Genomic DNA, 22,858 nt, shown 5'->3' with positions numbered 1-22,858 from the left:
TTCACTTGTGGATGCTTTTTCGGAAGAAGGACTGCTGCTGGACTGCTGCTGGTAAGGAACCACTGCCCTGCTGACTTAATGCCTGTTGCCCCTGGCCTAGGTGAGAAGGACTCGACCAGCCTCTGTTGAACCCAGGACCCCAAAGTGACTACTAGGGCAAGTTTGCTGGCCTCCTGACTAGATTCTCAAGGACAAAAGCCTCCAAAATCTATGAACCTAGCACTTGTACTCTTCCATCTTGAGTCCTACCCAGCCAATTGGAGCCACCGTAGTCCTGGACTCTTGGAAGTGGGCATGAAAGTGCTCTGCTAACCCATCTGTGGATCCAGTACAGCTGGTGCATCTCCTCTGCTCCAGGGGCACCCATTGGCTCTGCTGAAAGGGTGCGCCCAATGCAAGCACTCCGCATTGGTCTTGCAGTACATCGGAACCGCCACCCGTGCAACTAGGATTGTGATTTCTGCTTGAGAAGGGTTTTACTCACCTCAACTTATAACCCAATGTCTTACACCTGCCTAGTGTAGTAGACTCCTCCCTAATCATTGTGATAATGCTGTTCATTATCAATAGTTGATGTCGCTGAGTTTGAAACTGACCAATTTTTTAAATAATTCTTGTGTTTCTTTCAGTTTTTCGAGCCAAATTTCTTGGTGCTACCTTCACCGATATGGTTGATGAACATTATGGCAACTACAGCTTGATTCAATATGAAATTGAGACACTTGAGGTAAGGGCAAAAGTGCATCATCTTGAAATGGGAGACTGGGGTGACTCATTTGACTTGTCAATAGGAGTGCACCACTACATTGTAGGATAGCAGACTAGAATTCAGTTCACTGATCAGAACATGCCCCCATTCCTCCAGGGCTAAGAGCATTGCAACGTGGGTTAGGTATCAGGTTGTGGCAGAAAACATTCAACAACATTGCATTACACATGGAAAGTACACCACACTGAAACACAGCTATTTGATTTACTTACTGTAGGTTGGTCACAGTGAGCCTATCATCACAACTTCAATGATTACTGTGTTGACTTTGCCTTTTATGATTTTGATGGTCAGATGGTTATTAAAACACCCACCATTTAAGAGGCTATTGAGTGTGTTGGAAAATATTTGGGTAAATTAAAAAGATTGAAGCTAATCCAGTAAGGAGGAGGTTTGAATAAATTATATCTCAGAGCTCTACAGTAAAACATAATGATGCTGAATATGAGGGTGATAAGAAACCTGACAAGGTAGTTGAAGGATATAGTTGTTATATCGCCTATTGACCCAGAAGTTTTGATTCCGTCTTTTATTGAAGTTAAAGACCTGATTAGAAAAGTAAAAGACTCATGGGTCCAAGTACCTGATGGATTATCTGCAAAAATATTAAAAACAAAGAGATCTGGGCCTAAATCCATCTTTATTTGCTCCCCATGCCTTTCCATTTTAGACCAAGCCATATACAAATCAGTCTTGACCCTATTCCCCATGGGACCAATGCAGCCCGAAATGCCATGACAGGTCCTCCCTGGACTGGAAACAAGCATCCTGGAACCAGTTACTTGATTACAGTTAATAGTTCACTGTTCTATATTAGGATTTTAACTTATAAACTGCAAGTAACAAAAGGATGTCTCTTAGAAAAGCAGTAGCCCAACGATCTACTTACATTATATGCACCAATTGTGATCTGCATGGTACATGCTCATTGCAGCAGGAATATTAACCGTCTGTGCTATTTTATGATCAGTCAAAACCCCAACTAGACAAAACTCTGATTTCACTCCAGGAAGAACATTAATCACTTGAGTTATCTTGTTTTCTGGAAATTGCAGAAGGCAAAGAACGCTGCAACCGATGCTTGTAACACCCAAAACAAATTGAAAACTGAGTTCCCCCTGAAATCAGCACCCAATGCTGCAGCACCGGTTGCACCACCCTGTTGGCACCCCTCCTTTTTCCTTGTATATTGCTGATATGCCAACATCTCTGAGTTACATTTGTTCCTTCCCTCCTAAACTAGGAGAACCATCAATCTCCCATCTTTTTTATTCTGACTACATGGTTTTAATAGATCTTACCCCAGTGGGTCTTCAAAGGCAGCTAAATTAATTCTCTAAATACTGCACAGCGAATGATCTGTTAATTAATGAGTTTAAAACTATAGGCCTGATTATGATCTTGGTAGATGGGATACTCCATCACAAACATGACGGATACTCCATCCGTCATATTACAAGTTTCATAGGATAATTTCGGGGATGTGATATTCGTCACATTTGCGACGGAGTAACCGTGTCCGCCAAGATCGTAATCAGGCCCTATGTCCTCCCCCCTAATAAAATGACAAAGATGCTCAGGTGGTGACTTTGCGGTTAACAACCGGAGCCAGTGGCGGAGTGTAGGTAAAAAGTAATCTAAATTTTGATAGCCACATCGAAAATGTGATGTATGTGGGAAAAGCAACAGCAGTAGTGCTAAAAAGTATGGGGCTTATTTACAAGTCCCTTGTTGCCGGTGCGTGACTTTTAAATGGGGAAAAAGTGATGTGCCTACAGCACAGGGGGCTTGTAAATAAGCCCCTATAGATCTTGAACTACATCACAATTCAGAGGAGGTTTTAAAAATGAAATATAACTAGAAAACTGTTCCTCTGCTGTTTTATGGGAGCGAAGTATTGATGAGATCAGGGGCATAACACAGGCCCCCGCAGCCCCCGTGGTGCGGGAACGCCCCCAAGCATCAGGGGGCCCCCTCAGCATAGCACTCTGGCCGTAGAGCTCCTGATTAAGCTTGGAGGGGGCTCCTCCACGCACCTTGCAGTTGAGGCCCCCTCAACTTTCGTTACACCAGTGGATGAGATAGCCATAAAGCTATCCAATGGATATCCAGAAGGGCTAACTTGACCTGCGAAGGGGGACAACAAACGCTGCCTTAAGTCTGGAACTGGGTCTGATTATTACAATCTTTAAATATTATCAGAAACTATTAAATTCCGGGCACAGCCAGCCTTTGCTGGTGAGTGCGGGCTCGCTGAAGTTTATTATTAATTAATTTCTTCAAATGGAAAATGCAGCCTACTGGTGAGAGAACCTGAGTTCTATGAAGGAAAGGTTTGATGTAATGGTGCCAACTGAAACAGGCAGCCCGTCCCTAATAATTAGAAAGAGCTGCTGAAATGGTTGATGAAGGAGTCAGCTTTTGAAAAGATCTTGAGTACTGCGGAAATAGAGAGCACCAAGAACATTTTTGAGATCTGAAAGTCAAGGGAGAACTCCAACACTATTTAAAAATGGAAAAAGCCCAGAAATGTATGGAATAGCTAGACCTTTTGCTGCCCGTGGCAGTTGCTGCAGTTGCTGCCCCTCAATGGCTGAAGGTAAGAGTGGGGGATTTGCAGCGGGGAGATGACGACAAGGGTAACACCGAGCCCAACATCCATGGAACGCCTCCTCAATGCAAAGTAAGGCAATGCAGCACTGCCTTGCATTACTCCATATCTATGAGACCATGCAAAGCCATACAGGATGACTTTGGGTCACCTCATATATATGATTGAGAGGTCTGGAGTATCTCATCTCACCGGAGCATCAAAACCAGTGACGCTCAGGCCTCTTGTAAATAACCTCTGTGTTTAAAACTATGTGACTTTTTAAAAGTGGTTATAGCAAGTAAGGTGCAGTAACCTAAATATCATTTTGTTATACATCTGTTGAAGACCCCACACACTTTCTGAGTACTTCTCTTGCTATCTCATGAAATTTAAAAAGCAGATACTTTACAATGAAGCAATTAATAAGCACTTTAGACACTGGAGGAAAGTTTTTTATCCGATTCAGCTGTGAGACAATATTTATCAGACATGTGGCCAGCAGCCTCAATACTAAAAAGAACATTAGTAGCTGGATTACAATTTATACATTTAAAATTTTCACGCCTCTGTGTTTTTTAGGAATTGTGGGTGAGTTAGGAGTTTTTCTTCGGATATGGTGGCGCCTCAGTACTCAAGGCTTCATCAAAGGGTTGTGCCAACTTAAAAAGGATGCCGCTAGGACCAAATAAAAGATGTAATAGTTACCTGTTTATTTCTAATGGAGGAGGTGGAATTTTTAATGGTTATCTTCATTTTGATTTATTTAAATGTATATATTTGTGTATCTGGATAAGTTGGTTTAATATTTGTTTTGCAAATTTGATAACATATTCATACACAAATATATAAATAAATAAATAACTAAATAAATAAATAAATAAATAAATAAATAAATAAATAAATAAATAAAGTTTGTGATATTTGCCATAGTATCTCATGGCAACTTTGAAAACATCAGAACTGTAGACAATGATATAATAAGATGGCTTCAATGGTAAGGTTGATGAACACAGAACAAAAGACTGATCGGTAGGTTATGTTTGTCTGTGTTCTGTTTGGCTGTGTTCTAACCATTAAACTGCATTTGAGAAAACTCTATTGCCATCTGCCTGTATTAGACTCTTCTTTCTGGCTGAGGTGAAAGGGAGCAAAAGCATCAGAAGAAAGTTCACAATAATGCTGATAGATATGGGAAAGTATTGAAATGCTGAATCTTTTTCAACAACTTCTGCAGGTGTACAAAGGTGGCTCTGAGATCCAGCACCTGAAATTTATCTACACCGCAACACTATACTACTGTGAATATTACGTCAGTCCAGATGATTACAATAAGGACTACTTGATAACAGGTAAGACCTTTCTAATAATATTGTATGCACATTTGGGTAAGGTATACAGAACCCAATGCTAGTAATAGATGGCTGTAGAACACATGGGACTGAATTTACAAAACAGGCATACAAATCAAATTATAGCAGCAAATGGAGTGAATTTCAAATCAGGTTCCTCTTCCATCTTGGTATCTTGTAAACAATTGTGGAGGCCATATCTCAATGCTTTGGAGCAAGAGCTTAAAGGAACATAAAAGGGTGGACTCCACTAATAATTTTACTTATCTGGGTATTTTATTTGCAAACACAGGTTCCTGGGGCCCAGCGGTGAAAAGTAGGAGTATACTTTTTATGAAATCAACTGCCCCTCTTGTTAATTTCGCCCAAAAAATGCGAAATAAGGCTACCTGGCATTCTTCTTAAAATGTTTCCAGGCCAAGTATTGCGATATTCAGGGTGGGAGTGTGGGGCTTTTACGATGTATCTATGATTCAACGTGTCGAAAACGCTTTTTTAAGGTTCATTTTAGCTGTACCAGCAAGTTCCCTGGTTTTTAATTGTCATAGCGAGCTAGGGATCCCTTATGTCTCCGACATTATAAAAATGCAACCTGTGATGATGTGGCACCATGTATGGACACCTAGCAGCACAGGTCTAAATAGAGAGATAAATAAGGAATCTATGAATCTGGACCATGTTAACAAGATCATGTAGCTGAACTATGTTAAAAAATTCTTGAGTGATATAGGGCTTCCAGATTACTACATTACCCCTGAGAAAATGAATTCTATCTCCAGGAAGGATCTCAAAATAACCTTTTTGAACCATTTAGAGTCACTTATAGCAGCCCAGGAGATGAATAAGGGGGCGGTAGTTCAACATCAAATGACTATGACCACGTAAGATAATCAACCGTATCTCTTATGTTGTACTGAGGGATATGATAGATATCTTTTAACTCATTTCAGGTTTAATAGTTTTGATTGTCTGGTCAGTTATCCAGGTATAAACGATTGGTCCAGAGAACTCTCTCCTTGTCCCTGTGGCAACGTGTCACCACAATCTACTATCCATGTGACATTGTTTTGTAAATTTTATGTAAAGGAAATAACTAGATGGATCGTCCCTCTGTTAAAACAGGCAGGTTGGAGACAATGTAGACCAGGGGTTTTATATTTACAATTTTTAGATAGTATACTATCTTTATGTGCCATGTCTGATTTTCTGAAAAACATACTGAGAGTCAGAAGAAGCGCAAACACACAATGTTTACTTTGATCAAAGTCTGAAATCCATTATTCTGTAGGTTGACTTACCTCTTCTTGAAAGCACTCTATACACTTTGTGATATATAATATATTTTAATTAATATATATATCAATTGGGTTTTTCTATTTTTATGGACATGTATGCTTTTATGATTTTAACTGACTAAAATTCAATAAAGCTCAATTTGAATTTGACTCATTGCTGGTAGCTTTTTAGTTAGTGCCTACTCTGCAAGGAACTCCTGAGTTTTGTCAGCTTAATCTAGGCCTATAACCTTGACCCTGCTAGGAACAGTCCAGCCTAAAATACCAAGCCATGTGTACCCTGAACCGGAACACAAGCAACCCAGGACCAGTTTTAGCCTGGTTATGGGCTCATCAGCCAGGTACAGCCTGGTTCCAGTGACACAATGTGCATCATGTGCAGTGTGCTCATTATGCCACTGGAATCAAGCTATAACTGGCTGAGCCACCCATAATAAAGGCAAAACCAGTCCTGAGTTGGTTGTGTTCCAGTTCAGGGAGGACCTGGCCTGTTAGTTTGGACTGGACTGTTCTGATTTGGGCAGGATCAAGGCTGATTTGCATATGGGTGGATCCAAACTGAGGTGGCATGGTGGGTGAAATACGATGGATTAGGGTGGGCACCAGGCAATCATCCGTAGCTGAGATCAATTCAAGCATTCCATTAATCACTTTGTACTTTGATGCCTTAATTGTAACAGGCATACCTAGACATGGGTCCCGTGCTCACTGTGCCACTGGAATCAAGCTATATATGGATGATGAGCTCATAATAAGGGTGAAACAGGTCCCGGGTTGCTTGTGTTCTGGTTCAGGGAGGACCTGTCCTGGCAGTTCAGGATGGACTGTTCCTATTGGAGCCGGGTCAAGGCTGATTTGCATATGGTTGGATCCAAACTGAGGTGGTATAGTGGGTGAAAAATGATGGATTAGGGTAGGGCTGCTGGTTGGCTGAGAAGAATTCAAGCATCCATCTTAAACCCAGACACTGAGAACATGGATGTAACACAGACAGGGCTTCATGGGTTGAAACACTATTTCCTCGCTGTTCCTGGCTTAGTAACAGGTAGACTGAATCAGAAGAATAGTAAAATACAGCACACTGCTCATAGAATAGTTCTGGTGTTTTGGCACAAGACGAATTAATGGCACCTCACCCGAACTGGATAGCACCTGCAAATATGAAAAAACACTCGTGACCCACCAACCAGGAGGATCACTTGACCACAGAGGCAGGAATACAACCCTTTGAGACATTGTGGCTCTAGTAACAGAAACATGGAGGACATTGGCAGACTATAAGCAAGAAGTTATAGCTAAGCACCACATCATGATGTTCTCGAAAAAATATTCCTCCTACAAACACCATAAGGATGAAAGATGCAACAGAGGACCATACATCTTGAAATTGCACCAACCTCATGAACTGAACTACCATTACCTAGCTTCCTCAATATGCATCTTGTGCAAAAGCACTTAACATGGACTAGCACCTGTTCACCTTATAGATTATGCAAGCAAATGCATAAGATCTACCACCCTTCATAGAAACAGAGGGAACACTGAGTACTTGTAAGGTATCTAATGATGGCCTTGTGTGATTTTTTAACACATATTCTCCTTATTAAAATGAAAGTACCTCCATCTGTAATGAATACAATGTTTCTCAAAGACATTAACAGCTCTGATGTTTTGACCGTCATTATAAAAATGTCACACAGGCTCTGAACCCTTTGATGGTCAAGGTCAGATGCATTCCCCCTGGTCCCAAGAAAGTGAAACGGATTTCAAAGGATAAATCTGGCTCCAAGAAATTTATGTTGAACACAAAAACCATTAACACACAAGGCACGTTGCTCGGTAATGCACTTGGTAACAGCTGAGAGTGATAATGAGACATTCTAGTCTACGGTAGTGAAAGGTTTTGGCAAAGATGGGTTATTAAAATTTGTCAAGCTTCTGCTGAAGATTTGACACCTTTTCCAAGATCTGTTTAATTCCTGCGTAGTACAGAAGAATAGAGATCCTGAAGACATGATTTTTTAAGTTATCCGGAGTAACATTACTGGATGGGTGACCATATTTTATGGGCAGAGCCAGTACTGCACTGAGGTCCTAGAGTGCTCAAACATTAAAGAAGGAGACCTGCAATCACTGCTTTATTATCCTCTTGAATTGTAGTGGAAATGTTTTGGTAAAATGATTCTCACTCACATTAAAGATTGGACTAGTTAGCTTTCTCCTAGTCATATGGAGTTTTCCCGGCAAAAATCGACAATGGGTTGATTTCTCTGTCAGAGTGGGCGTACTTAAGAATTTTAGAATTAAGATTAAACAAGCTTTCCTTTTTGGGATACTTGAAACATTTTTCAAATTCTTCGTTTGAGAATTAGATTGGATAAAGGTTTGTTAGGAGGAACACTAAGTGGGTACCACCACAGAGCCTGAACGTGCTGGAGAGATGGGAGGGTTGGATATGTAGGTGTTTGCAGAAATGTGGTCCATGAGCTAAGTGCTCTTTATATTTTTGGTGTGAGATGTGCCTGACTGCCTAGAGAAGAGGTTAGTTTCATACCAAACCTAGGTGGGGACGATATTTATATTTTTCAACATGCCTGCAACACCACCCTTTGAACTGAAGCATCTGTGATGTGTCCTGGGTTCTAGTAAAGTGCAGGTATGTATCATTGTCATAACAGAAAAAGGATGGCCCAGACACTGCATTTGCAGCTAGAGTGGCAAGGGAATTGTCAGTAACCAAACCAATTTTCAGTAGTGAGGGGCTGGAAATGTTATCAAAGGTAATTGATACACATTACATTGACAAAACAGTGGAGGGGTTTAACTTAAGATGCAAAGGGTACTTATCAAAAGAGCAAGTAACAAGGCTGGGTAAGGTAGAATACTGGCCAGGGGTAAAGAAATGGAATGCACTCTGTTTCATAAATACAGTGCATTCCTGCCCTTTGACATTGGTGTGGGGCAGTACAGCGAGAAGACTTGTGGCACTGCCCTACTCCAGTTCCTCATAAATGAGGCTCATAGTGTGGCTATGTCCCATAAAGCCAACATTGATTCATGAGAACTGAAGCAATGATAGATATTCTTGACTACCGCAGACTATATAAATGATTCACAACTTGACTCTCTGTATATCAGTAACCAAAACGTCTGACATGGGTCATGCCCTTGTTAATCAACCATAGCTACCCCTGTGCTAAATGTAAGATAAATGAAGCTTGTGGGCAAAATTTAAAAGTGTCAGGACGATGGAAAGAGAAGCTACAGGTAAAATCAGAAATGCATAAATGGTGAAGTCCAAGATTTGCCTAGCAGCTAGTTGTTCAAAAGTCACAAACATAATATATTGTGATGTAACAAGAGTTAATCAGTGCCTTTTCTTTATCACTTCACTGACAGGTGAAATGCAGAATGGTCGTGTGGACGTGATCCACTGTAACTACATTGTGCTCTGGAGTCAGTTGTCTGAGGCCGAGAAAAAGGGGATTGAAGGTGCCTACAGTTGTGTCTGAAAGTGAGTAACTTCGGAGCTCTGATGCCACTAATGAAATGAGAACGCAGGAATGAAAACAATTAAGGCCATACTTCCTCCACTTAAACAAGCCTACCAATCATGTCCTCATATTTTAGAATAACTTCCTTTTTAGAATTTGTTTGAATGGTCTGGTGGCCAAATAGTTAAAGACACAATTTCCTACTTTACTGCAGTTGAAGAGCTCACAACTGCCAACACATGGCTTCTGTAAGTACAAGACAATATGGTTAAGTGCCCAGCCACCCTTAATTCTCAAGCGCCAAAAATAAGGACTTGCAATGCCAGGTAGTTTCCCTATACTTTCCAGTTGCCATGGTCCAACAGAGATATAATAACATCCAGTCCTTACCTTTTCAAATACTCCTTGCAGCCACTGGTCAGTTTTCTATATAAAAAAAAGGTTACAGGGACGTTATAGTTAGGCTCAGATTTTACACATGCAAAACCATTGAAGTTGTCATTAGTGATGTCATCAGTGATGTCGCTGACTATCTCATGAGTGATGTAATATGTGAGGTCAGAAGCAATGTATTGTGGGGTGTAAGTTATAGTTAGCTCAGGAAACTAAAACTGCTGAATTTTAGGGGTTTTGTATAAGTGAAATCTGACCCTAACTATAATGTACATGTAACGTTTTGGTTTTTTCAGTACATTTCTAAGGATTTTTTAAGGTTATTTTCTAACTATAATGTCCCTGTAACCTCTGTTTTTTTGGCTGCATTTCAATGGTTTTTAATTATAGTTCCTACCTGTTATCTTTATGAGTGTGGCTGTATGTGTCTGTGAGTGGGTGTGTGAATAGTTGTATGGGTCTGTGAGTGGGTGTGTGAGTGGCTGTATGGATTTGTGAGTGGGTGTGTAAGTGGCTGTATGGGTGTGTGAATGGTTTCCTGGGTTTGTGAGTGGGTGTGAGTGAATGTATGGGTCAGTGAGTTGCATATTACTAAGGTGGACAGGGCCATATGATCTAGGACTCCAGGTTTTTCAGCACTTTTGTATACTCATAGTCATTTAAAGGGAGAACCATGGACTCTACTCTCACCAGGAGAGGCCAAGTAAGAAGGTAAGAAGCCACTTGTCACAATCACTATGGATTACACTCCAACAGAATCAATGATTCATTCACTTTCACCAAGGAATGGTGGAATGTGTAATTGCAGAGAAACCACACTTGCTTTGCCTTCGTCAAGCCCAGGAAGTTAGGATCATTTGTCCTTTGCAGAAGTAGAGCTTCATACGACCTACCTCCCAAGATCGATTTAGCCCTGGGGATCCCAGCCTGCGGGGCCCCCTCCCCAGGCCAACGTTGGCCCCGGGGACCCCATTCCCCGGGGTCCAGCTAACTAAGTGTGTTTTCCCTCGTGCCCACCCAGGTCAACCAGTGAGCACTCTTGGTGACCACGGGAGATGCCCAATGCCCCCTTGGTCCCTGCCGGCTCCCCGCCTCCAGTGGGAGCCAGTATTGCTCCTTCACTTAGGGAGCAGCCAAAAATGCTGCTCCCTACGTGCAGTAGCAACTCTTACATCTTATTTCCTGACCGGAAAACAGATGAAAAGTGCGCACCCAGTGGGTGGGAGCAGTTTTCCTGCTCCTGCTTGCTGGGAGTGAACGTACTATTTGCTCTTGCTTGGCAGGAGCTGTCAAAGCTCCCACCAAGTGAGAACAAACATCTATGTCTAGGGGTGGGAACACAACGACATAGGGTACCATCCCTGGAAGGTGGCAGTCCCCAGGGTCATTAATGGCTCCAGGAGGGGGGCTGCACTGCCCCATCCTGTGATCTTGTAGGTCCCCCTCCAATTAACTAATAAAGCTTCAAGGAGGCGTTGGTCGCTGGGGCTATTAAGAGCCAGCAGGAGGGGGACGCACAGCACCCCTCTTCAATTTATAATTAAATCTCCAGCGAGGTGGTGGTCCCCGGGGCTCTTTTAAGCAAGCACGAGGGTGGCTGTGTGTGTGTTTCTTATTTTAAAGCTTGATCACGGGACCTGGCCCACCTGGGGGCTAAAATGCAAAGATGCTCAGGAGAACTTGCTTGTTTTTATTTTTTTAATTTGGAGCAAATTCACAAATCCTTGCAATTTCACAGTAATTTTCTTTAAGTGCTTTTTTGTCCTGGTGAGTTCTCTGGCAGACCACAGCCCCAGGACTAGGGGCTTAGGGTATTCTTAGCCCGCCCCCTTTTCTTTATTTTTCACTTTTAGTTTGGGGCTTGGCTGGTTGAAGTGTTGACAGCCAATCAGATCTCAGCACGAGATCGTTAATATTCGTGAAGTATTCCCGCTTCTAGAAATACAAACTTGGATGACTTTGAATATCTAAAAAGCTACTGAATGGATTTACATCAGATAACAAAAAGGGCTCTTTCTAGACCAAGAACTATCTTTCTGCCAAATTTGGTGCAAATCCGTCCAGCAGTTACAGGGCTCTAGTGGTGTTTAACATCTCTACCGGAACTAACATTGTGAAAACAATTGTTTAGGGCCACCCTTTTTCTTGGCCCCCACTTGACGGATCACCCTGAAACCTTCAAGACAGCAGCTGAACTGAGCGTCATACTGATTTTGAAAATGATGTGGATTAGTCAAATTACGCCAAAGTTAGTGCCAAAATCTATCCTTTACTATTTGCACTTACTTTCTCAATATTTTGATCCTCAATATTTTGACACGATATTCTTTCCATACTATAATTTTGTCCTCGATGTTATGTCAGAGATCCACAAGGAGCTTGCATAGAATGGGTAAAATCATTATTTTTATCAACTTCGATCTTCACCTGCAGTCTAATAGAGCTGCACCACAGTTTTACTCCATACGGGAACCTTTACGGAAGAATCTGCGTATGAAACTTTATAAACATAATTGGAAAGTGAAAAGGTATATTGCAAGAACAACATCTTAAAACACCAAGATAGAACAGTTAGAGAAGACATTTAAGAGAACTGGGAATTGGATTGTTTGTCCCATGCAGGTAGGTCAGAAAGGTTACTTTGTAGTAGTGGCACTTTTACTCATACAGATTTATATATAATCAATTTCATTATTACAAAAACTTCAGTTTGAATTTGAATATGCACATATAAAACAAACACATATTAATAATTATTATACAAAATCATAAAATATGCTATATCAATCTTAAAGAAGATCAATTCCTAATTACCAGGGAATTATTGATTAGTATAGGTCAATTGCAAATTTTCATAAAACAACCAATAATTTTGTTTGATGAACCTTTAAAACGATAAAGGATAGATAGCCTCCATAACTGATCTCATATTGGCGGTCCTAAATAGAGGATTCATATCTTTTTTGCAAAATTCCAGCAGATTTGGACATCGACAGATCAGATGTTCTGTTTCTTTTTCCATAAGCAACATATTCTTTGTTACGTAGTAGCCCTATTCCCATAATGCCATAGTGCTCGTTGATTTCTGCTGGCAAAGCCTCTAATAAGAATACAATATTGGCAGAGAAATGGACATCTGTCAGTGGCATCCATGAACCAAAAAGGGGTGAAGGCTGCAGTGCCACAAACAGGTAAGAATATAGGGGATGCGTATCATATAAGGGCAACAAAAGAGAGTTTCAGGCAAATGCCATCCAGTTTAGATCCAAAACATAAAAATCCATTCCATGATATACTATGCACATCTACAGCATCTAATGGCATGGCGTATGCTTGGTCATTTTCACCCATGACATATCAGCTACCTTATTGAAAGCTATGAGTACTACCTGTAGCAAACTGCCTCTTCAATAAGCCTTTTGTTGTGCTTGTAATGATGACTGCTCCAGAAGAATTAAGTAGTAATTCTTTATTGACAAGCAGGTACTAGTATCACATCCACATACGATGAAATCCACCAGGTAACTGTCTAAACACTATTCTAGAATACAATGAGGTAATATGGAATCACTATACTTGAAGTTATAAATACAAGGATACCACATCTCCTTCCTTTATATAAATCTATAATAAATAACAAAAGCATAACATAAATTCACAACTATGTAATAACTATTCTAGAATACAATGAGGTATTATGGAATCACTATACTTGTAGTCATAGATACAAGGATACCACAGTGCTTTGTCAGGTATTTTAAGCCTGGTTTGTATTTGTGTGAAATGTGTGCAGGAGTAGGGGTCGCTTGAGTGCTTGGTCTTCATTCCTTTAAGTGTTTCTGGTTTTCATAAGCACTCCATGAGGCATTGAATGCCCTCTGTGGATTCCACTTCAAGATTGTCAGGATGGCACTTGTCGGAGTGGCGAGCCATTGCAAAGGCAATGTATAAAAGGATTCTGTTAGTTTGGGTGTCAGCCATTTTGGAATGGGCACAGTAAAGTAAGACCATCTGTTGGGAACTCGAAGATAGAACTAGCATGCGGGGGGCCTCCAATGACAAACCTCCAATATCCGCATGGATGGACTCGATAACCAGTAGCGGGAGTCACTCATAGGGAAAATTGTTTCTGATGTGAGTCCCTTCAGTACATTACCGGATAGAGACAGTACTCCTAGGACCTGTAAAGGACCAGTAAAGACAAATCTGATCACATATCAGGCCTTAGGACATTATTTAGCAAGACAATATCGATCTGTTATTGCCTTAACTAATGTTCTGCGCACAAGACGGCCAACTTGCTTTTGGTGCGGAAGAGATCACAAGAGTACGTTAGCACCATATTTGGTGGCGGCTGTTGCTTTGGCTTGCAGACCTAAAGAGTAGAAGATATTGCAGAAAACCATGTCCAACTAGCATTCCTCAGAGAAGCATTTGCTCTGTGGTTCAAGGTGAAAATGTCCTTGTCAATCTGTGTTGCCCAGGTTGCATAACCATCCACTCTACCACCTAAATAATCAAAATCCAAGACCTTTCGGGGGCGGAAGGGGGTTGTCTATGCAGTGCTTAATTTGTAAATAATAAGTGCCAGGGCTCTGACCAAGAGATCCCTACAGGTTGCACCACCCATTGTTCCTGTCATCGCTGCCAAACCAACTACTGACCATCTCTGTCACCTGCAAGTGGAGCCGTTCAGATTTTTCCAGGTCCCCAAAGCTAAAGGCATGGCCGGGGAGGCAGGTATTAGTCATTTTTAATGTGTATAGGATTTATAAACATCCGTTGTTATGCTCACCTCTCAAATAGATAAGCAGTGCGACCTTGTAGAAGGCTGTCATAAGTGCAGTGCAGACAATTAAGTGCTAGTGCTGAGCACGTAAACTAATTAAGTGGCGGTGCTGAGCGCCGGAAACCACCAGCTCAAATTAAGCACTGGGTCTTTCTGGGTTCAAGGTCGTAAAGATGGTCTTTGGGTAAATTATGATAAGAAGGCTCGCCTCTGGCACATATCGTTGATATCAGCAGGGGTTTTGTGCAAACAAAAAATAGGGTACATATTTATCACCTCAGAGTGTGGCTGCATTAATGCAACCTTATGCCATTAATGATTAGGGTGAAAAGGCTGGGGGTCAGGGCGCCCTATTGGTGCACCTCTTATTGACATCTATACGTTGAATAATGAATATTAGCAGATTATGGAAATGCCTAAACCATGAAGTGCTTCTTACAGCCTGAAGCAGACCACAGTTTGAAATGCCAACTTTCAGTTGACAAAAGTCACATGTGTAAACGTTTCCTGCTGAGAAACAAATATTTAGCATAATTTCGCGGAAATCCTCATCAGCGGTGCTAATATTTTCCTTGCATCCTGCTTGGAGTTGGGACAGTGCGTTCATCATATTTATTTACCTTGGCTCTTCATAACCTAGTTCCCTGTTCACAACAATTATGCAACTTTTTGAACGAGGGAATTATCCGCTCACACGCCTGTGGAGTGGATTTGTGGCATGTCCACTGCCATGTTATCTATTCTTAGGGCTTTGCCTCTTTTCTTGTTCATGAAAGAACATGGAACATCTTGAATTGAAACGTGTGTGTTAGAGAATTGTAGAGAAATCATTGAATATGGAAATTAAAATAATAAATAGTGAGATAAAGACAAATGTTGCAGCCAAATCTACGGCATTATGGGGCTCATGCACAAGAAAATGCAGGAGCGCTGTGCCACGCCAAATTTGGCAGCGCCACGCTCCGACATTTTCTAAACACAGGGATCTGCCGTATTTACAAAAAGAAGGTGCACCCCGTATTTCCCCTAGTACTCGCAGAAAAAAGCTGCATAGACACCCTGCTGCCACGTTGCAAGGGTGCCTGCGCTGCAGGCACGATTGTTTATGTGGAGTAAGGGACACCTTCACATAAAAAATCATTAATGGTGATTTGCAGAATGCAGCACACAGTGAAAGAGCAAAACAACGAGACCTTTCTCCTCGTTGCACAATTCTAAGACCAGATAATACCTGGCCTTAATTTTTGGTGCTGCCCCAGCCTTATAAATCTGGGGCAATGTTGAAAAGCAATGGGTGTTGCGGTGGGACGCCCACAGAAGCACCCATTGCACGCCTCTTTGCCGCAGACGACAGGGATGGAATGGGACATATTTACAAGGTGGCGATAAGCCATGTTAAGTGGCTTAGCCCCACTTTGCAAATATGGGGAATGGTGCAACGCCACAGGAGTGTAAACAAAAGTGAATATGATCATGCTCATTGCCTTTTCCACCTCTTTGAGTTTTTATTTTACACTAGAATGAGCTTTATTCTGTAGCACTTCTCATTGGTCATACTTTCTACGGTGGCATCCAAAAAAGACCTCAGTCTTAGATTTTTATGGAGGAAGTCATATAAAAATGGCTAGGATTATGTTTTCAGGTGGATGCAGGGAATATTGCACTTAGAAGCAGCTGCCAGTAGGGTGAACATGTGTATATAAGCGGCTCCTAGGCTGCGCATTGGTACCAGAGCTTGTGAACACAATCTTGCTGCCAAGCCAAGATCAGGACATTAATTGTAAGATCCTTTTTTATCAATTCCTAAGCCTGCATGCGGCTCCTCAACACTCCAGTGGTGTGTCTAGGGGGTATATTACCAAGCAATAGCGATAATTATTGCTTGGTTAGAGACAAAAATTTACCGCTGAGCTGCGGCGATTTTTATCGCAGATAAACCTTGGTATTACCAAGGTTTATCGCGAATGCGATAAAAAACGGCCGCAATGCATGAATATCGCTGAAAAGTCAGCGATATTCATGCATTACCGAGCTAATGCTCTTAGCCATGTTATCCACCTCCCATTGAATAACATGGCTAAGAACTGCTCAGGGCAGGTGTTAGCTTTTGGAGATATTCGCGCTTAGCGCGAATATCTCCAAAAGTTGGTAATAGGAGATAGCGATGTTAGCGACTGTTTCCAGTCGCTAACATCTTGCCTCGCCCACTTTGCATGTCATTAGTGATAAATATCACTGACATGCAAAGTGGGGCCCAAGATGGTCGCTATCTCCTACTAGCTGTCGCTAACTGGTGTTAGCGACAGCTAGGTAATAGGGAGATAATTTTATCTCCGCTTTCTTAAAAAAGCGGAGATAAACCCCCTTGATAATATGCCCCTAGGCTCTTTGAAGCTGTACATGTGCACAAGGTGGCTTTTTGCATTGTCGGAGAGAATCCAAAGCAGACTGAACCTTCACTGACTACTAGATAGAGTGAGCGCACTGCATGGTCCACCCTCCACATATTATGTAGATTCCATTAAACCCAGTAGATTTGGAATACAAGTTAAAAAGGCTAACACTATGCCTGAAAGCAGCTAAAGAAAAGGAGGAGGATAAATAAGTAATTCCAAAGGCATTCTATACTGGTGTGTTTTTTAAATCCAGCTATGAGTATAAACTTTAATATTACATTTTCGTCTATAGTAAGTGTTTAATTTGTCCAAAACTAGAATTTATACTTTTCGAATGAAGTACGTTTCTGGTGATTGATTTTACTGAGGAATGGTTTTACCAGCTAGATTTTCCATGAGTTTAGTTGATTATTTGCTTGGGTTTCTAGTAATAAGAAAACATTGACTTTATTGTGACCTACAGCAGAAGTGACACTGACAGCCTGCATTTTCAGGCACCATATGTTATGATCTTCGATCAGCTAAACTAGGGGTTATAGGAAAACAATGTGAATAGGCAAGATTGTATAACGGATGTTATGCACACATCTGTTTCTAGGTTATTCACTGGCAAACCTCAGAAAGTAATGACAATGGACTGTGCATGAGAACTGGAAAGAAACAGGCAGGTTTTAGCACAGATATGCAGAATGCTTGAGACATCCATTAATTTTGTGCAGTATAAATATAATTTAAAAAGGAGTTCCATAAAACACAGCAATTATATTAATACAATACAGTATGAGGAGGTTTCACAAGATAAATTGGTATTAGTGCAATGATACATAACCCTAGATTTGTTTTTCCATTTATTAATACCTGTTCTGTCAATATCAGCATTATTGTCCCTTCAAAGGACTTACTTTTCATATATACATGACCTCCAAATCTTTATATGCATGGATGACTTCATGTGCAGTGTGACATTTGCTATACTAAGCAAATCATCCTAAGAAAGAAACTCCTGTGAGATGATGAGCATATTGTGTTGAAAAATGAAAGACATAAAAACTTCTGCACTTTGTAGCACTCACTTTAAAATACTCTCCTCGTTTGACGATAACTATATGGTCTGTTTGAATTTATTTCATCTTGACAATTAAATGTCCTCATGGGGCTCTGTTAGAACTGAGCTAGAGCAGGTTCCCAGAGGAGGGATATCATTTCAGGCAATCATATCTGTCCCTTTGTTCAAGATCCTGGGAACACTTGGATTTACTGAGTGTAGAACAGTACCTAGTAAAATCAAAGTGGTCCACAGGGTACAGGTGAGGACAGAAATGCTGCTTTGCCCCTGTCCAATCACCTTCTATGGCATGGAGAGCATGGAGTGGTCCCCTGTCTACCAATGGCCTCTCCTCAAAGCAGATGATAAAAGGGAGCAGAAAAAGATAGAGACCATTATTTGTCCACGAATAGTGATCCCCATGGGAGTTTGTATCCATTAATACCGGGTGAGCATGTAACTCGTAATAGCTGGCCTGGTAATGTTGAGACCGGCCACTCTGTATCACAGCTTCTAAAGCAGGTTGACTTGTAATTGGTCCCTAATGCTGATGTAGAAAGAGAATGGCACTTTGCAGGCCCTGGACTTTATAATCGGATTCATATCTGCGGACCAAAATAAAAATGTTAAAATGAAACAAATACATTAAAGAAAGTTAACTTTATAATAGGACAAAACTGACCATCACTGGATTTTCAAAACGTCAGTGAGCAATTTACAACCACTTTTTGTAAATCCAATGTTAATACATCTGGCCGCAGATTCTTTGAGTCATATTACATTTTTTTCTTTAAAATAAATGTAATCAGGCGTGTTATTTTTCTAGATTTGACTGTAAAGTGTGCATGTAGTTTTCATGTTAACTCAGTGTTTTAATGACTGTGCTTTCCTTTTTCATTATTTTAGATCTGCCATTCATACGAGTGCAATGATATTACAAGTAAATACTGCGAATTAACTGGACATTACCCATGGAAGATGCACCTCAATCCTGAGTTCAGTGGCCAAGAAAACAAGGATCAAATGTGTGCACCAAATGAGAATGGTGAATGCACATGGGGGCCAGAAGAAACCTTGCTCTCAACCTCAGCCACTTCAGAGCTGAAGACAACAGAATAGCATCCATCATAGCATGTCTTTGCAGATGACACACTAATCAAAAAATCTGGAATGAGGTAGAATGCTCCACCCTACTTTAATAACATACAACTAAAGCCACCTCAAACATGGAAATCTAATTTTAATTTGACCTAAAGGTTCTCTAGTGGTATCCCTGTTTATAAACAGTTTCTGGAAAGAAAAAGCTGAGCTTCTGGGGATATATATTGTGCTGAATTGCAGAGGATTTGTTGGTGAAAAACTCATCCATTCACTTGCCTTTATTATCTTAACTCCCTTTATTCACAACCTCAATTCCAACTCATTATGGTAAAGTCCAGTGCTTGAAATGGGAATACTGAAATATCAGTACTCCCTGTCCCTGAGTGCCTGTTAGTTACTCAGAAGTGTTGGTACTCTCCACTTAACAGTATTGCACCGCTTCTGAGAAGTGCCAGTAAAATCCCTTTTACATTAAAGACCTTTAAGGACTCAGTAATTGTCATGCCTGTCCATTTAACATACTGGCAATGTCACCAAGAGGATTTACAAAGCATTCCACAAAAAAGAAGTATGAACAGATACTTTAGACTAGTGTAGATGTAGCATGGTCAAATATTGTGAAATACCTTCATCAAGATACCAAATGCTGTGGACTCACATTGTCATTAATACTGAAGCACTGTTGAACTGGCCAAAAAGATATTAATTTGTTTCTGGTAAAAAACAACCGAAACATGCATATTAGATTAGATAAGTGAAAAAGTTGACTATAGAGCGCTATGGAATGGATGAAGATATCCGAAAACTGAGTAGAAGGAACTAATTGGATCACAGGTTGTGAGCAATGAAGGTCATCAAAGACTGGTACACATTAGAATGATCCCTATTATCTTCATAGCAGATATTTATTCACAGTGGTGAGATTAGTCTCCAGCAGCAGCTTTTTTCTATCTTTTTTTTATATGTGTATTCATTGACATTCATTAAATAAGCTTAACTTTAATCATCTATATACATGCATTTTCTCATCCGTTCCCATCGTTCCACTGGTTGAACAGAGATTCATCACAAGTCTTTCAACTTTCCTTTTTATCTTTCCTTTATCCAACTCCCAGCTTGTTACCCGCCGTGGAAAGCAGGTAGGCACATGTTGGCCCCTTCTCCATAGAATTTGCTCTCCACAATTCCTATTGAAGATGATGGCCAGGCAATAACAAGGCTTTCATAATGAGGAAGACCCTTCACCTTGTAGTAAATCACAAATACATGATATTCCATATATTCTTATTCACCACACTATCACTTCTTTTAACTTTTCCCTTAGCCTTTTTGTTCAACCACAGAAAAATACGCATTTTTTGTTTAAGATGGGCTGTGGATTTGACTCAACTTGAAAGACTTGAGCCCCCCCTCTACGCAACCTCACTCTACACTGCTGAATGAGCTTTCACTACACACTGGGTGACCCGAGCTCTGGAATCAGAATCATTACTCCTTTACATCGCTGCACATTTTCATATGATCTAGTTGTAAATATTCGAAATACTCTGGTGCATAGAGGTATCTGAAAACATTTTATAGCAATGTTTTAATTCAGTAATTATGATATGATAGCAGTTTAAGTATGCATCACTGTTCTTGGTTTTAGGAAGAGTACTCCAAAAGCCTTGGCTACGGCTTCTAGGAAGCTAACAAAATGTAGGCCTGACCTTCTAGAATGAGTCTCAAAGATCTTAATTTTTTATATAACTTGTAGATCACAGTGTTCATCCCTGCTGAGCATTAGATAATTCTTCTAAAGTCCCAACTGTGATTTCTATTCTCAAGTTTTGATTTATTTCTATAATATACTTTCAAGTATTCACTTTTCAAATTTTCATCTCTAGGCTTCAGACAGAATATGACCCAATGATCTAAGAAAGCTGTTTGATGATATAGGGGACCAGGTCTATGCTTCTGAGCCACTCTTATCTGTGTTTCCCATTAGGATAAAGATACATGTCTTTACTTTGGATCCGACTACTGAGTGCAGTGCTCGTCAACATCAGAGTCTTAGGCTAAGGTGGAAGACTTGTAGTATAGTTCTACCCTTTCATTTTTTGTTTTCTTCCAAGCTTTCTTATTAAGGGAGAGTAGTAAATTTGCCTGGTGCTTTGTCACTCTTAACCCCTTCAGTGCGGCGCACGTTCAGCGGACGTCGCGTGCACTACCTCGGTAGTGCTGCACATGTCCCCTGAACGTTCCGGCCCCGCCAGCGCAATAGAACGTTCCGCACCAGCGCAGAACGTTCGGCGCAGCCCAGGGGTTAAGGAGAAATGATTGATCTCATCATACTTCCTCTGTTGCATAAGATTGGGTATCTGTCTCTCCCTATGGCATTTAGTCTGCAGGAATTGACAGCCTAACTGCCTGAGCTAGAATAACAGGAGACTTCAATTTTGATGCTTCAGCCTGGTCAGCTTTTTGTTATATCTCATCTCAGTAAATGTTTTTGCTTTTTATTACTATCACTATTTAGGTATGTTTTGTCATTGCTGATTTTAGAAAGCGGTTCGGTAATCTGAATTTCCAGGACTGAAAATGATGTGCCTTGGGCTCCTTTGTCTATTTGTAAGTAGACCACTTGAACAAGCTCCTCTTTGTTCCAAGCTCAGTTAGCAAAATTTTCCCACCATTCTATCAAAGGTTTAATATCGACCTGTGCTTCCATCAACCACATGAGAAATAAGATATTACCAAGGTAATTAGATGTTAAGTTGAGATTAGTAAATCTATACATACCTATTACCTCAATGACATGTTGGCGGCTGATACTGTGGAGTTGATATGTACTGGCCAATAGTCCGAACCCAGATGTTGCGTCAAAAAATCTTCAGCAAGAACATCTTCCTCTGGACTTTCCTTCTGTTTCCCAGCCTACATTAGCCCTCAGTAGCTCTAAACCTTCCACCTTTGGCCTCACCATTCCCGGCAGCACAGTTTCTCTCTCTACAGTTTCTTTGTTAGATTCCTTTGCCCCTCTGGACCTTTAACATGATTCAACTTTGGAACTGATGCTCCAGCTAGTTAGTGACTTCACATCCATGATCCATAATGATGATGTACATATAAGGTGTTCATTACTTTGTAAGTGGCAGACATTAGTTTTGTCTAAATAGAGTTATAGGTTCAGTTTGTGCATTACAGATTTGCTTCTCTTTATGTTTTAAATACATTGAAAACAACTAGCTTAAACATTATTCTTCTTGATCAATGTTTTCATGAGTATCTCTTAATGATGGTGTTTGATGATTTCTAGTAGCTCTTGCAGCATTTTGAAAAAAAATAAATAAACATTTGCCATTTTATTAATTTCTTACTCCTTGTACTGATTTGAGAATTGTTTGTCAATATGTAATGGGGAATTTGCATACACCTTTCAAATGAGAAGCGCTACATCATAGATAATTTGATAGGTCAACCCTTGGAAGAGAGTGGACTTTGAAGTTGTGCTTTATTTTGTCTGAAGTCTGCTTAAGAGAAGCCAATGAGAGTCCATATAACTTAAGCACGGCACTGGAAAATAGGAAAGGTGAGGTTTGTGGAGGTGACTGCTAAATTAGTGATTATAGTGTAGCAGGACTGTGTGCAGTGT

At 40.7% G+C, this 22,858-nt stretch overlaps 1 pseudogene across 1 annotated transcript in view; it reads left to right on the top strand.

The window, feature by feature from the left end:
- LOC144785899 (metalloproteinase inhibitor 1-like) overlaps positions 1–22,579 on the top strand; it is a 111,601-nt pseudogene extending 89,022 nt beyond the window's left edge. Inside the window, exons 3-7 of the transcript XR_013602056.1 lie at positions 630–727; positions 4,597–4,711; positions 9,406–9,520; positions 18,950–18,962; positions 19,030–22,579. The product of XR_013602056.1 is annotated as a metalloproteinase inhibitor 1-like (transcript). The remainder of the gene's footprint in view (positions 1–629; positions 728–4,596; positions 4,712–9,405; positions 9,521–18,949; positions 18,963–19,029) is intronic.
- The last annotated feature ends 279 nt before the right edge of the window (positions 22,580–22,858 follow it).

The sequence above is a fragment of the Lissotriton helveticus genome, chromosome 10 (genome assembly GCF_964261635.1).
Source record: "Lissotriton helveticus chromosome 10, aLisHel1.1, whole genome shotgun sequence".
In the NCBI taxonomy this organism is placed as follows: domain Eukaryota; kingdom Metazoa; phylum Chordata; class Amphibia; order Caudata; family Salamandridae; genus Lissotriton; species Lissotriton helveticus.
Note: the sequence above shows the minus strand (reverse complement) of the source record. Positions and strands in the feature narration are given on the sequence as shown.